Here is a 17,500-nt window from a genome sequence, read left to right on the forward strand (position 1 = left end):
CCACTTGACCTCGCCTCATACTTTAAATAATATCTTTTAATTTCTTTGTACTATGTCTCCATCTTGTTCATAATAATAATAATAATAATAATAATAATAATAATAATAATAATAATAATAATAATAATAATAATAATAATAATAATAATAATAATAATAATAATAATAATGATAATAATAATAATAATATTGATGATGGGGATGATGATGATGATGATGATGATGATGATGATGATGATGATGATGATGATGATGATGATGATGATGATGATGATAATAATAATAATAACGATAATTTATAATCACTGAATTCTCTCAGACTATATAAACATGTGTGTATTTGTACGATTGATATAGATAGCGTTAACAAATGGTGTGTATCTTATATTTAATAATCAATCGATACACAAATGTCATGAAATGGAACATCAACATTCGGAGGGAACCCTTGGGTTTCATGTCTCCATATTTTCATTTAATCTCCTATAGATAGTTCGAAGATGACGTCACTCAGGTCTTTGTTATTGTTTTTTTGCCATCGGCGTTTATGAGTAATGCTCACTGAACTGTATTAACCCTACTATAAACGTTCATGGATACACACAGTTTTGCGTGTTGGTCCGTTATACTTCCGGATGGCAATGTTATGAGCTTCTTAGCCAAGCGCATACTATCTATATTGAGTAATTTGTAATTGGATTCAGTAGTCTGATGTCACGCCGCCCGGCAACGGCGGCCATCCTACTTCTAAACAAAGAAAATCATTACTTTTTATTCTTTATGCTGGCTAGAACTTTTCATATGTCTTGTGATCAGAATGTGTAAAAGTCAAAACATGATCAACTTTATGTTTTTTTCCCCCTCTGAATAGGCTTTTATGCTCGCCGGAGAAATATTTCATACGGGCGTCCGCCATTGTTCCGATAGTTTAGAGCCAGTGTTACTAAGTTACCATGCGTCATTAGGAAGGAAGTGACGTTACGACTATTGCATCCTATTTGTAACTGGATTCAGTAGTCTGGCAACGGCGGACATCTTGGTTCTAAACAAAGAAAATCATTGCTTCAAGCTGGCTAGAACTTTTCATATGTCTTGTGAACAGAATGTGTAAAAGTCAAAACATGATCAAATTTATGTGTTTTTTTATCCCTCTCTATACGCTTTTATGCTCGACTGAGAAATATTTCATACGGGCGTCCGCCATTGTTCCGATAGTTTAGAGCCAGTGTTGCTAAGTTACATGCGTTATAATAAATGTGTTACAACACATAAAACAACAACGAGTCAGCTAGTTTCAGAATTCTAATGCTTGATAATAATCAACGTTCCATCCAAAAAAAAACAACAATGGCCGATTGCAGGTCTACCCTTCCGCCCACTACTCTACAGTCAAGGGAGGTAACAATTAGATTGGTTTGAGTATTTTCAACATGCGTCATTAGGAAGGAAGTGACGTTACGAGTATTGAATCCTATTGTTAGTACTTTTTGCATGTAAGAACCCGTGAGCATTTGATTAAATTGCAAACTATCAGTTGATGCATTGCGTTTATCTAAAAACAAAAAAAAAAAACAAAACAAAAAAAACTCACACCATCCGCCATCCGCATAAAATGTAGCAAGACATAAAACAGTGTGTAACGTTAAACTTATGTGTAGTCTGATTAATATAATTTATTGAAAACTACCTGTATAGATAGTATGCGCTTGGCTAATAAGCTCACAACATTACCATCCGGAAGTATAATGGATTAACACACAAAACTATGTGTAACCATGATCTTTTATAGTCTGGTTCAGACAGTTCAGTGAGAAGTTCTCATAAACGTGGACGGCAAAAAACAATAACAAAGACATGAGTGACGTCATCTTCGTTCTATCTATAAATGGTTGCCTATAGCAATAACAAACAGATGAGGGACGTCAATTTCGTTCTATCTATAATATCGTAAAGTAATCGATGCTTAGATAACCACGCCTTTCGGACAGTCGTCATAATGTAAACAATGGCAGTGTTTGGTAAACATAGCAATCTACACAGGTTTTACTATCGATGATATGTGTCTAAGTAAAATACCCACTGTTCTACCGCATTATCAATAAATAGTATGAAGTTGACGTCACTCATGTCTTTGTTACTGCTTTTTGTCATCCGTGTTTATGAGTAATTATCACTAAACTGTATTAACCAGACTATAAACATTCAATGTTACACATAGTTTTGTGTGTTAGTCCGTCATCTTCCGGATGGCAATGTTGTGAGTTTCTTAGCCAAGCGCATACTTTCAATAGAACCAACACAGAAAACTGGTATAAACTTAAACGTTAACAGTATGGTCGAGAAATCCGTGTGATTACCGGTCACCTATTGGGTGGTATAAAATCAATAACAACGATAAGAGAGAGGTCGATTTCATTCATGTTATTGTTTATAAACAAACAACTATGTTTGTCTTAGTACGTGTGAAGATGTGTCACGAATTCCATGTTTTGATTGGTCAAAAATCTACTGGCTAATTGTAATTATAAACATTTGTACAGTGCCCTTCCACGACGTCGCCATGCTCAATGGGATTCACAATGCTTCGTCCATCCCCAAAGCAGGCTACACGGCATCAAAGTATCCATTTCATAAAGACTTTATCGCCTCTTATGTGTTAGAGTATGTAACCTCACCTAACAGTATGATTATTTATTGTTTCACTATCTCATCTACTTGTATACTACAGATTCACTTTCCCTCACTAATAGAACTCTTTTTTTCACAGAAACCAGTTTGATGTACTTTTCACTTTTTCAATAAAAAAAAAACTTCCTGTTCTATTTTAACCTGAAAACTATCAGACGTCTTTTGTTATCCTTATTATTTACTATTTTCTGCAAGCCATCCGTGCTATTATCATGGCATCCTCTACAGGTTATGGGCCCAGCCACAGGAATAAATTATTATTTAACGGTGACGAGCGATACTTTGAGCTGTGGGAAGTAAAGTTTTTGGGATTTATGCGGATAAGAGATTTACACACAGTATTTGCCAACCTAGACGACCAACATGTCGAAGTTGATGACAACAAAAATGCTGAATGTTTTGCCGAACTGGTGCAAGTATTAGATGACAGGTCCTTATCCCTGATAATAAGAGACGCAAGGGACAACGGCAGAAAAGCGCTACAGATCCTCAGAGATCATTATTTACCAAAAGGTAAACCGAGAGTGATTACACTATATACTCAACTCACGTCACTAATTAAGGCTGACCAAGAATCCGTCACGGACTATCTGCTAAGAGCAGAAACTGCTGCTGCATCACTTCGTGATACTGGTGAGACCATCAGCGATAGCCTTCTAATCGCTATGATTATCAAAGGATTGCCTCCAAAATTCAACTCGTTTACGGCCGTCATTACTCAGAAGGACAAAGATCTAACGTTTACTGAGTTCAAAATTGCCATCAGAAATTATGAAGACACCGAAAAGATTCAACGATCTGACACATCCATCATGAACGTTCAATTTAGCAGTAACAATAACAGCCATAGAAAAGGTAGAGATCATCGTTGGTGTGAAAACTGTAAAAGTACAACACACGACACCGCCTACTGTAGGCGTAAAGAAACCCATTCACGCCCACATAGTCGTTTCTGCAACATCTGCAAAACCTCATCACACGACACAAAATTCTGCCGCAGACTCAAGTCAGCGAAATCTGTTAACGACTCAGAATCAAGTTCATCAACGCAATCACCTCGCAATAACTACTGTTTCAGTTGTGATGCCAATCCATCACATTCACATACTCATCAAATCAATGCGCTCCTAGTCGATAGTGGGGCAACTATCCACATCGTCAATGACCAACACAAATTTGTTCGATTCGAAGAAAATTTTAACCCGGCCGACCACGTAATTGAATTGGCCGATGGCACCAGACCGTCAAATATTGTGAAAGGCAAAGGCGACGTTGAAATTTCCCTCCGGGATACGAAAGGAGTTGACCATAATGTTACCCTTAATAATGTTTTATTCGTACCTTCATTCTCACAAAGTATTTTCTCTGTGAAAGCTGCAACAGAAAATGGTGCAACTATAAAATTCGCCAAAAATGATGCAACCTTGTCAACCTATGATGGTGAAGTTGATTTCAACATAAAAAGAGACGGTAATCTGTATTTCATAAACAGTGTGACAGCAGATACACAAGGTGTTCGTACTTTACAACAGTGGCATGAAGCCATGGGACATTGCAATATTCGGGACATTTTATCATTAGAGAAGGTAGTCGAAGGTATGAAAATCACTGACCGTAATGCAAAATTTAACTGTGGTACTTGTGTGCTAGGGAAAATGACAAACAATATAAACAGAAAACCAGATGCAAGATCATGCAAAGTTCTAGATAAAGTTCACATAGATTTAGCTGGACCCGTCGAACAAAGTTCTATTGATGGACATAAATATGCTTTATGCTGTGTAGATGACTATTCAAATTTGACTATGGTTTATTTTATGAAGTGTAAAAGTGATGCTATTGAAGCCATGAAAAATTTTCTGGCTGATGTAAGGCCTTATGGTAGTGTAAAATGTGTCCGCAGCGACAATGGGGGAGAGTTTATCTCTAAACAATTCAAAGCCCTGCTCAGGGATAACAAAATAAAACACGAATTATCTGCCCCTAATTCCCCGCATCAGAACGGTACCGTTGAACGGGCATGGCGTACCCTGTTCTCGATGTCTCGGTGTCTATTGATTCAATCAGGGCTGCCAAAATGTCTGTGGACGTATGCCGTCATGGCTGCGGCCTACACCAGAAACCGGTGCTTTAACCAAAGAATCAAATGTACCCCTTTCCAATTATTCACAGGAAATAAGCCAAACATTGCCAACATGCAACCATTTGGGTCGACATGTTATGCCTTAGTTCAGAACCCCAAGAAACTGGATGACAGAAGTAGAATTGGAATTTTCATTGGGTTTGACAAAGGGAGTCCAGCACATCTGGTATACTTCCCTGAATCAGACACTGTTTCCAAAATAAGGGTGGTTAAATTCGCCAAACCTGAAAATAAAGACAGCATTGTGCCTGTACCAAGTTGTACAAATGTAGAGCAAGTCTCAGATGATGACTTTGTATTGCCCGATAGGGCAAAGGGGGATACCCCTCGACCTGTACTTTCTTCTGCAGATGACTGTACGCCCACAAATGAATTCGAACCATGTGAAAACATCACTGACCCTACTGGTAGTGATGGCAACACCAGTTGTAATGCTGAAGCAAAAAGACAAAGATCACGCCCAAAACACTTGGATGATTACTTTATTGATGATGAGATTGATAACCATTTGTATTGTATTATCCATTATTGTTTTAATGTTTCCAACTTGCCTTTACCTATGTCTTACAAACAAGCCATTACTGGCAAAGAATCTGAAAAATGGTCAAATGCAATGAATGATGAAATGACAGCCTTGGAAGAGAATGACACTTTCGAGTTAAGCCCCCTTCCTCCTGGAAGATCAGCTATCGGCGGTCGTTGGGTTTATACAGTGAAAATGGTCCTAACAATGAACCAAAGCATAAGGCCAGATTTGTTGCCAAAGGCTACTCCCAAATGCCTGGGATCGATTATCATGAAACATTCTCTCCCACCGCTCGCATTTCATCAATCAGAACCATGACACAAATCGCAGTTCAGGACGAACTTACTATCCACCAGATGGATGTTAAGTCCGCCTATTTGAATGCGCCCATTGATTGTGAGTTATATGTCGAACAACCTGAAGGTTACACAGTGAAGAGTAAATCTGGTGAAAAGTTAGTTTTAAAACTAAAGAAATCCCTTTATGGCTTGAAGCAAAGTGGAAGAAACTGGAACAATTTATTACATTCCTTTCTGAATGACCAGGGATTCACCCAAAGTCAAGTAGATCCATGTGTCTACACTATGCACTCAGAAAATGATATGACAATTATTCTATGCTATGTTGACGATATTCTTTTGATGTCTAAGTCAGATACTACCTTGTCTCAGATCAAAGACAAATTGAATGAGAAATTCAGAATGAAGGACCTAGGTCAAATATCAAACTTCCTAGGCATAGATTTCAGTCATGAAAATGGAGCTATTATGATGAATCAGACAAACTATTTGAATAGATTACTTGTCAGGTTTAACATGCAAGATTGTAAGCCAAAATATACACCTTGTGATTTAAATATTGACAAATTTGAGAGTGATAATGCTGAAGAAACTGATGAGACACTGTATAGAGAAATAGTTGGTGGACTAATTTATGTGATGACAAGCACAAGGCCAGACCTTAGCCTTATCGTTACCAAACTCTCACAGCATATGTCTAAACCAAATGCTCACCACATGACACTAGCCAAACATGCATTACGATATGTAAAAGCAACAATCAATAGACAATTGATTTTCAGGAAATCAGAAAATCCCCTCAATCTGAATGGTTTTTGCGACTCGGATTGGGCAAATTCAAGAGACAGAAAAAGCGTCTCTGGCTACGGTTTCCAATTAACAAATGAGGGACCTCTGATTTCATGGAAGTCAAAGAAACAAAATACAGTTGCTTTGTCTACCTGTGAGGCTGAATATGTATCATTAGCATTGGCCACACAGGAGGGCATATTTTTATTGGCACTTTTTAATGATATGACCAATGTGAACTCAAATGTCTTTACGATGAATTGTGACAATCAGTCAGCAATAGCGCTTGCTAAGAACCCTGTACAAAGTCAGAGGACTAAACATATTGATATCAAGTATCACTTTCTCAGAGATATGGTACAAAATGGTAATATGACCATCATGTTTGTTCCTTCAGAACAGAATATTGCTGATGCTTTGACAAAACCCATGTCTAGAGTGAAAATTTGAAAGATTTGTATCTGCAGTCATGCAATGACTAGTATTGATATTATTATTATATTATCAGTTTCATATTTTTGCTAATTATTGTTACTGAATATGACCCAATAGTTAAACCTTTATGTACCTACTATTACTGCTGTTAATCATGTAAATATTACTTTAATTTGGATGGTATCTTTTATACCTCTACAAGTTAGTGTTGTTTAAATCAATAGTAATTTTCATTTTCAATGAGAAAACTTGATCCATCCATTACAAGAACATAATATTAACTATTACTTAATCTTATATTATTAAGTAGATTACTACCTTAACTATAATCATTTTTATTTCCTTTATTTTCCTTACAAAGCTGAGTTTAAGGGGGTGTGTTAGAGGATGTAACCTCACCTAACAGTATGATTATTTATTGTTTCACTATCTCATCTACTTGTATACTACAGATTCACTTTCCCTCACTAATAGAACTCTTTTTTTCACAGAAACCAGTTTGATGTACTTTTCACTTTTTCAATAAAAAAAACACTTCCTGTTCTATTTTAACCTGAAAACTATCAGACGTCTTTTGTTATCCTTATTATTTACTATTTTCTGCAAGCCATCCGTGCTATTATCATGGCATCCTCTACATTATGGCCCGTTTAGATGTACAGACAGTTCGTATACGATCCAACGGATTTCCCCAAATTGTGAATAATTCGATTCCGTAGTCTGATGTCACGCCGCCCAGCAACGGCGGCCATCTTGGTTCTAAACAAAGAAAATCATTACTTTTTATTCTTCAAGCTGGCTATAACTGTCACAGTAAAGGTTGTTCACAATTATCTTATTAAATTTTATTTTATTAAGAACTGAATTCATCTCACTCCAGTTATATTTCGGTAGGCTTAGATAAACTTTACCTTCTAAATTTAGATCGTCTTTCCTTTTATAGCCTTCCCTCGAATTAATTTCTAATTAGTGAATACTTTTCGTTCTACATTCTGTCACGTAGCCACTTATTATAAAAGCTGATAGGTCTAACATTTGACACTCACTTTCTCTCCACAATCTATGCCGGACGGCCAGTCGCTCTATTCCTATATATATACTGGAAGATTTTTATCTTTTGGGACTTTGTAGATATTATATCTACACCATTAAGACGCCGGAGCTTTTAACTTTGATTGTATAATCTTCAAGGATCAAACCCAAGCCCGCTGTCAAAGGACTACACAATAACTTCTTACCAATTGCCTGGAAGTGGAATTTTACGAGTCCGATCCTGTTATCAGAGGAATAGATCATCCAAGCCCATCAACTGCCTGGAAACGTAAACTTACGAACCTGACATATTATCATAAGTTACGTAAAATATTCATATTTCTATTTGTAACTGCCACGATCACTGTTTATCTCTTTTAATTAAATTTCATCATTATTTTTATTTCATTGTAAACAAATCGTTGATTGTTTTTCATTTATAGTAACTAGTAAATTCTGGGGCCTCATTCTACATATATCTTTATGCATAGTCGAGTAGCTCTTTACTCACTTGAGACCATGACATTTTGGAGGGGACACATATAAAGAATTGAATTTATTTAGTTACTTATACCTATTTCATCTAACTTTAAAGTTTAAATTGTAAAACTCTTAATTGCCCCACTTGATCATATTTTAATTGAACTCCCTCCCTATTTACAGGATTAATTTTTTTTTCTTTTTCATTTCTTCATTTAAATGGAATAGCAATTTATCCATTCATTCTTTCATTCAAATTGAATAGCATTTTATTGATTCATTCCTTCATTCATTTATTCATTTATAAATTATTCATGCATTCATTGTTCATTCATTTATTTATTCATTCATTCATTCATCCATTCATTCGTTTATTCACTCATTTATCCAATCATTCATACATTTATTCCTCCCTTCATTCTTTCATTCATACATTATCCATTCATTCATTCATCTATTCACTCAGTTTTTCATTCATTCATTCATTCCTTGTCCACTTTGTTATTATATCACTCATTTCATTTTGTTGTTTGCCTCATTCATGAATTGTTTTCAATATGTTTACATTCCATACCGATTCATTCACCTATCATCCATTCACTCAGTGTTGTGAACACATTTTGTAACTATTATAAATCTTACGATATTTTATTGTTTTGTATTTCAGACATCACTGTTAAACACTCTTCAATGCCTAATTACAATTGTTGAACAACCATTGAACAAGAGAGAGGTCCCAGCCACGAATTGAGTTGGTAAATATATCCTTCATTATTCTCTTTACATGAGTTGGGCATCACATAGTAACTATAGACATCGTGATTTGTTTTGCATAGTGATTTGTTTTAAATGCATTTTTGGCATATTACTGTTACCGAAAACACTTCTATATTATGTTCTGAAAAGTGAGTCTTTAAAAAATAAATAATAATAAAAGGAGTCTACTTGCGGTCGTGTTATATTTAGTGATAGATAACTTGGGATTATTTTGGGCATCCTATTATTGTTATCACACTCTAGTATATTAGCGTCATTGCGAATAATTGTACACAAACTAACGACGAGTCACACACATTGGTGATACATTTTTCGTAGTAACATAGTTTAGAGTACACGCGATTGACACATTGTTATTGACTCAAGTCATAATAACTACGCATTGTATTGACACATTGCTTTATAAGATATAACGATAAAAGGCATCAAATTCAACATACATAATAAGTTGAAATAAGAGAGAGAGATTTCTAAAAATAGAACAGTTCATTCCAGTAAGTGTAAATAAATAAAACAGTCAGTAACAGTATCCTGTCAATATAATATATATAAAACATCGTAACTAATTTATTGCAACATGGAAGCATATAAAAGATACTTAAGTCTCGCAAAGGACTTAGAAATACCCCAGGAAAGAATATTTTCATGGTGCGAAGAGAAAGTAAAAGAAGAAAAAAGAACATGAAGAAAGAATTCGTAGAGAAGAAAATGAAGAAAGAATTCGTAGAGAAGAAAAAGAACATGAAGAAAGAATTCGTAGAGAAGAAAAAGAACATGAAGAAAGAATACGTAGAGAAGAACGAGAAGAAAGAGTCCAAGAAAGGGAACTAAAAAGACAAATAGCTTTAGCAGAAGAAGAAACCAAAAGGACCCAAATGATGCTGGAAATTGAAAAAACAAAAACCGGTCATGAAAGAAAACATAATAATAGTGATGAATTTTTCGTGAAACTTCCACGCATGCCAACATACGATGAACGCTCAGACTGCCTAGAATCCTTCTTACACCGATTCGAAGTTCAGGCTAAAGGTTATCGTTGGCCAGAAAGCAAATGGGCCACAGCCTTGATTAACTGCTTATCTGGAGAACCGCTAAAAGTTTTCTATACCTTAACAACTGAAGATGCAGATGACTATGGTAAAATTAAAAACGCTCTACTAAAAAGATTTAGATTAACGGAAGATGGTTACCAGGAAAGGTTTCACACTGCAAAACCGGAAAGTGGAGAAGACTTTAATACATTCGTGAACCGAATTACTCAATTTCTAAATCGGTGGCTTGAGTTGGCAAACGTAAAACAAGACGACTTTGCAGGCCTTTACTATCTCACGCTGAAGAATCGAATCTATCAAGCTTGCAACCCAGATTTAGTCGCATTCTTTAAAGAGAGAAAGCCAGAAAACTTGGACAAATTAAAAATCTACGCAGAAAACTTTAACAGCGCACATCCATTGACACCCCTTAGCAGAACATTGAAGGAACCATACTACGCTGCTGCTGCTCAGAGTCCAGGTACACCTAAAGTTCAGTACTCAAATAGAACGAGCCGATCAATCACTCGGAACACGCAAGTGAAACAAGATGACCATAGTAACAAACCATGGAACAAACAGTTCAATAGAGACCATAGCCGACCCTATCAAAACAAAACAAGAAATAGCACTGACAATAATACTGAGTATAAGAAAACCAACAAACCTATAATTAAATGTCAATATTGTGGAATGAAAGGCCACACAGCAGACAAATGTTACAAAATCGTGGGATATCCAAAAGAAACTGCAAATGCATCACTCCAAACAAGTGTAAATAATCAGATACGAATAATGTCAGGAGAAAATATAAATGTGTATTGCGTGAAAGGTATGTCACTTTTAACACAAACTCACAAATCAGGATCGCTATTTTTTTGTGAAGGCAAAGCTAATGGAACTGATTGCAAAATATTGAGAGACACAGGATGCAGTACAGTAGGAATAAAAGCATCTTTGATCAATGACGAAGACAAAACTGGAAAAACGGTACAATGCATCACATTCAGTGGCACAGTCGAAACCTTTGAAACAGCTAATGTGTACATAGAAACCCCATACTATACAGGAATAGTGGAATGCTGTATACTTCCCAACCCCGTCGCTGATGTTATTGTTGGCAATATAAAAGGTCTTAAAGACAACCCAACAGATGTAAAAGAATGGTCATTAACCCAAGAAACAGCTTGTCTAGCAGAAACAAGAAAGATGACTAAGACAACAGAGAAGCCAATGACTATTTCTCTAGAACCACAACAATTTGACAGGAACACGTTCATTGAAGAACAGAAAAAGGACCCGACTTTAACATCATATTTCAATATCGCAAACAAAGGGACGAAATCAAAAGTTGAATACATCATTGAAAAAGATATTCTGTTCAGGTTACATAGGAAAAGAAACAAAATAGCTAAACAACTGGTCACGCCGAGTATTTACAGAAACAAAATCCTTGGAATAGAGCACGATTCAATAACTTCTGGACATCTTGGGAGCTCTTCCACATTGAAGAGAATATCCGAGAATTTCACATGGCCTGGAATTACTAAAGACGTCCGAGAATATGTGAAATCGTGTGACACATGCCAAAGAAGAGTCGCAAAAGGCAGAATACCGAGATTGCCATTAGAGACAACCCCAGTTATTGAAAAAGTTTTTCAAAAAGTTGCAATTGACATTATAGGCCCTTTAACAAAGTCAGATAGAAACCATACACACATACTAACACTAGTCGATTACGCAACCAGGTGGCCAGAAGCGATAGCATTGAAATCAACTACATCGGATCACATAGCTGAAGCATTGATGACAATTTTTACTAGAATAGGCATACCAAATGAGATACTGTCGGACAATGGACCCCAATTTACATCACATATGATGCAAGAAACCATGAAACTCATGGGAATCCAACACTCATTCACAACTCCCTACCACCCCCAAGCAAATGGTCTTTGTGAAAGATTTAATGGCACTCTAAAGAATATGTTAAGAAAAGTGTCAGCAGAAAAACCAGATGATTGGGACAGATACTTACCAGCAATCCTATTTGCATATAGAGAAATACCCCAAGAATCTACAGGCTACTCCCCATTTGAGTTGATGTATGGACGATCACCTCGCGGCCCGATCAATATAGTAGCCGACATTTGTAAAGGGAATGAGGAGGACAATAACGAAATTATGTTTGCTTACGAATATGTAAGAAACCTGAAAGACAGAATAGATGACACATGTAAGCTAGCACAGGAATCCGTCACTAAAAAAGCAGAGAAATACAAGAAATACTCCGATAGAAAAAGCAAGTCAAGAAAATTTGAGATTGGTGACAAAGTACTAATACTCTTACCCGATGACTCGAGTAAACTTTTAGCTACATGGAAAGGACCATTCAAAATAACAGCAGTAAAATCTAATGTTAATTACGAGATTAAAATTAACAACACAACAAAGACATTCCATACAAATATGCTAAAAAGATATTTTGATAGAGACACAGTGTCGCAACCTATGTTTACTAATATCGAAGCTTCAAATGCAGGATTGATCATACCGTTGGTCATGGGACACAGACACCCGAGACAGAAAAACAAACAAAAATCGCACAATTGCAACCACCTAAGACAAAAAAAAGAAGTACGCAAAGTACTTGGGCTCCTAAATTTTTACAGGAAATACATTTACAACTTCGCGCACATCGCGACACCGCTAACAAATCTGACAAAGAATGGGTCACCGAACAAAATTGTTTGGACAGAAGCGTGTCAGAATAGCTTTAACCAATTAAAGGCATTACTCTGTTCAGAACCAATTCTTAAATTACCCGACATGTCAAAAGAATTTGTTGTAAGAACTGACGCGTCTGATAAGGGCATCGCAGGTGTACTATTACAGGAGCATGAGGGAACTCTAATGCCTTGCTTATATGCAAGCAGAAAATTATTGGACAGAGAATCACGATACTCTGTAATAGAGCGTGAAGGACTGGCCATCGTCTTTGCTTTAAAGACATTCAGCAGATATCTACTGCTAAAAGAGTTTGTGGTCGAAACGGACCATAAACCACTCACGTACATAAGAAATAACAAAATGAATAATAGTAGAGTACTAAGGTGGAGTCTATTTTTGCAAAATTACACTTTCAGTATCTCTCACATACCAGGCTGTGAAAATATTCACGCCGACCTACTTTCTCGATTAGTATAAACACGTGAGAAGGGTATAACTTAACCTCCCATGCATACCGTTAGTTACCTCGCAAACTATGCCAAATCAGAACGCACAATTTCGATAATTTTATTTGTAAACATGATGACCCAACTTAATGTAACATTGAGTATTGTTTGGATATATATACCATACCCATTCATGATTTGGGAAATTTTCTCTTTACTATTATTGTTATGAATTTTCACTCATTTATGATTAATAATTGAAATGTCAATATTCCATTTACATTTTCATTCATTTCATTCAGTAAATTACCTTCATATCATCGACTTAAATCATGCTTCATTGCCATCACTATTGTTTATCACAATGATTTGTAATCACATTGCCATCATGTTGTTCATCACAATGATTTGTAATCACAATCTTTCATTGTTATTGTCACCCATTCATATACCTACGTTAGTATAAACATTTCCATGTCTAGTTAATAAATAATTTAATTGTAGCACAAATCATAACAATGGATTAATGCTAGAGTATCATGATAGTAAATTTACTTCCGTTTGTAAAATCTATCTTTCCCATAATGGTTAAAGAGTATATTTTAAACGTGGGTGGGGGTGTCACAGTAAAGGTTGTTCACAATTATCTTATTAAATTTTATTTTATTAAGAACTGAATTCATCTCACTCCAGTTATATTTCGGTAGGCTTAGATAAACTTTACCTTCTAAATTTAGATCGTCTTTCCTTTTATAGCCTTCCCTCGAATTAATTTCTAATTAGTGAATACTTTTCGTTCTACATTCTGTCACGTAGCCACTTATTATAAAAGCTGATAGGTCTAACATTTGACACTCACTTTCTCTCCACAATCTATGCCGGACGGCCAGTCGCTCTATTCCTATATATATACTGGAAGATTTTTATCTTTTGGGACTTTGTAGATATTATATCTACACCATTAAGACGCCGGAGCTTTTAACTTTGATTGTATAATCTTCAAGGATCAAACCCAAGCCCGCTGTCAAAGGACTACACAATAACTTCTTACCAATTGCCTGGAAGTGGAATTTTACGAGTCCGATCCTGTTATCAGAGGAATAGATCATCCAAGCCCATCAACTGCCTGGAAACGTAAACTTACGAACCTGACATATTATCATAAGTTACGTAAAATATTCATATTTCTATTTGTAACTGCCACGATCACTGTTTATCTCTTTTAATTAAATTTTATCATTATTTTTATTTCATTGTAAACAAATCGTTGATTGTTTTTCATTTATAGTAACTAGTAAATTCTGGGGCCTCATTCTACATATATCTTTATGCATAGTCGAGTAGCTCTTTACTCACTTGAGACCATGACAATAACTTTTCATATGTCTTGTGATCAGAATGTGTAAAAAGTCAAAACATGATAAAATTTATTTTTTTTTCCCTCTGGATACGCTTTTTTGCTCGCCAGAGAAATATTTCATAAGGGCGTCTGCCATTTTCCCGATAGTTTAGAGCCAGTTGCTAAGTTACCATGCGTCATTACGAGGGAAGTGACGTGACGACTGTTGTAGCGTATTAACTGTACGTCTAAACGGAACTTCTCTCGTCGAACATATTCACGGTGACCCACATCTACCACGTCTAATCTATGTTCGTAAACCTATAACCTGACACTGACATAAAAATGACGTCAAAAGACAAGTATTTGGCTTGAATTGAAAACAAATCGTGAGTTGTATTCAATAGTTCAACCAATGCGATCACTTTTTTCCTTGAGTACTCACTTGGAGCTGCACACACCTTAAAATGACGTCAAAGTACAAGGCCACGGTTCTCGTGTGTCAGCGAAGCCATCGTTTTGTTATAGCCTGATACTGAAATCCAACTGAAATCCAAAAGGACTGGCAGTTTGACGTCATTATTTGGTTACCGCTAGTGAGTTGTCGTTAGTAGAGCTCATGGAAACAAGTTATTTCATTGGGTGAACTATTGAATACAACTCACGATTTGTTTTCTTTGGTGGCAAAAGACTGGCATTTTGACGTCATTTTTTGGTCAGTATCAGGCCATAACTTTCCGAAGGCCACGGTGTCAGGCTATAAGTTAACGATGGCTAAGGTCGGACCGTTTACGAAAAGTCTGTACGTCTAATCGGGCCATAAGGTAATATCATTTTTATGTCTTAATATTCCCATCATTGCCTACCGACTTGTATTCAAATATGATTGTATTGTAACAAAGTTTTATCCATTCTTTTTTTTTTTTATTTGGGACAGGTTCTTCTTCGGTTTACTCGCAAGCATTTTGGTCCCAATCCTTACAGATGTACTCTGAGGTCACAGATGCCGGATGACGTAAGGATGTACCATCATGCTGTCTTCGTGTTGTGTTTTGTGTATGAAAGAAATGATTGGGATTTTGCATTGATAACATGAGCTTTTTGAATAAAATGTAATGTTTTGTCCCGCTAGAAGTGTTGTTTCACATCCGCTCATGTCTTAACATAATAGAGCTTTTATATAGCGCAAAACCACTAAACGTGCTCAAAGCGCTTTACAGGGGGTCCCTACCAACAGCAATACTTAACATGAAGGATGAGACATGACTCCTGTTTGGCGATATTACAATTTTTTAGGACAGAGACAACGCTGTTGACGGCCAGGTCCTCATTTTACACCTGAGTACGGTGAGAGAATGTGAGTAAAGAGCCTTTTCCAAGGACTCAACTATGCGCCGAGCGAGGCTCGAACCCAGGACCTTCCGACCCGAAAGCGAGTGTCATACCACAAGACCACATAGCCGCACATCTTGTTACACGTGTCATGAAAATGTTAATCTATATTGTTATATTCACGGTTGCTAAATGCAAGGTTATAAACATGTTGTTACAAGCCGAAGAAAAGATGTATGATCTGTATAGTACACTAGTGAAAACCCGCTAAATTTCTGAGTAGATTATGAAAAAAATTATTATTTTTAAATTGAGCTTTATATAGCGCAATATCCACTAAATCTGCTCAAAGCGCTTTACAAGCGGTCCCTTGTCAACAGCAACATTTAACATGTAGGACCGGACGTAACGCCTATTAGGCGATATTACAATATTTCGGACAAAGACAACGCTGCTAACGGCCAGTTACTCATTTTACACCTGAGTACGGTGAGAGAATGTGAGTAAAGAGCCTTTTCCAAGGACTCAACTACGCGCCGAGCACGAGGCTCGAACCCAGGACCTTTCGATCGAGTGTCATACCACTAGACCACATAGCCGCACAAGGCTTATTACGTACCAGCATTTAATTCATTTAATAATTATACAGGCGTTATGTTTCATCTTCAGTGTTGCTGTTGGATTGGGACGTCTTGTAAAGCGAGTTCAGTTGTTATCGCGCAATATAAATGCACAATAAAAGCTCAATAATATAAAGTGCTTTGAGTGAGTTTAGTGGAATGACGCCATTTACTCAATTTAGACCAAGATCACTCTTTAACTCACTCAATCCTAACACCGACTACATCCGTAGTTTACCCGGGTTACTTTTACCCCATGCCTATTTATTACATTTTTCTGAGACAAATTATAGGCGTTTTATCAAAACTCATGTTTTTAGTTTTTGTATGTTAAATGATAGTTGAATAAAGCTATCAACGTACATGCTCATTTTAACACATTTTTTTTCCAATATTGAAAAGTAGAAAAAGTCTCTAGGATTGAGTGAGTTAACCACCATGTTTATGAAATAAGACAAAACTATCCAATAAAAAAATGGTAAATTTTGACATGTGACGAAATCATTAATGTCCATTCGACCGTTATGTCGTCGTGTCGGTGTGTGTGTGTGTGTGTGTGTGTGTGTGTGTGTGTGTGTGGGTGGGTGTGTGTGTGTGTGAGTTCGTGTGTGTGTTTGTTGTTTGTTTTTTTTTTTGTTTTGTTTTTTTGTTATTCATTTATAGATTTATTTATTTATTTTCTTTAACCCTGTTAACTGCCGTATACTAGGAAAGGCACGTATTTCAAAATTTGGCCAGAAAACTCGCCCTTCAAATAACAATTAATTTAAATGATCCTCATCTTGGCAAAACCTCTCAAACCTGGGATTTCGCGACGAATTTTTTTTTTTAAT

The 17,500-nt window shown here is 36.3% G+C and overlaps 1 protein-coding gene and 1 long non-coding RNA gene across 12 annotated transcripts in view; one reads left to right on the forward strand and one right to left on the reverse strand.

The window, feature by feature from the left end:
* Positions 1–15,849, forward strand: part of LOC144969556 (uncharacterized) — a 16,679-nt gene extending 830 nt beyond the window's left edge. Inside the window, exon 2 of the long non-coding RNA XR_013644768.1 lies at positions 15,653–15,849. This is a non-coding gene — a long non-coding RNA (uncharacterized LOC144969556). The remainder of the gene's footprint in view (positions 1–15,652) is intronic.
* The window catches only part of LOC144967852 (angiopoietin-related protein 7-like), a 227,243-nt gene that overhangs the window by 131,453 nt on the left and 78,290 nt on the right, over positions 1–17,500 (reverse strand). The window lies entirely within an intron of this gene.

This window comes from Berghia stephanieae, chromosome 3 (genome assembly GCF_034508935.2).
Source record: "Berghia stephanieae isolate SIO BIC M18660-M18661 chromosome 3, UCSD_Bste_1.3, whole genome shotgun sequence".
Taxonomy (NCBI): domain Eukaryota; kingdom Metazoa; phylum Mollusca; class Gastropoda; order Nudibranchia; family Aeolidiidae; genus Berghia; species Berghia stephanieae.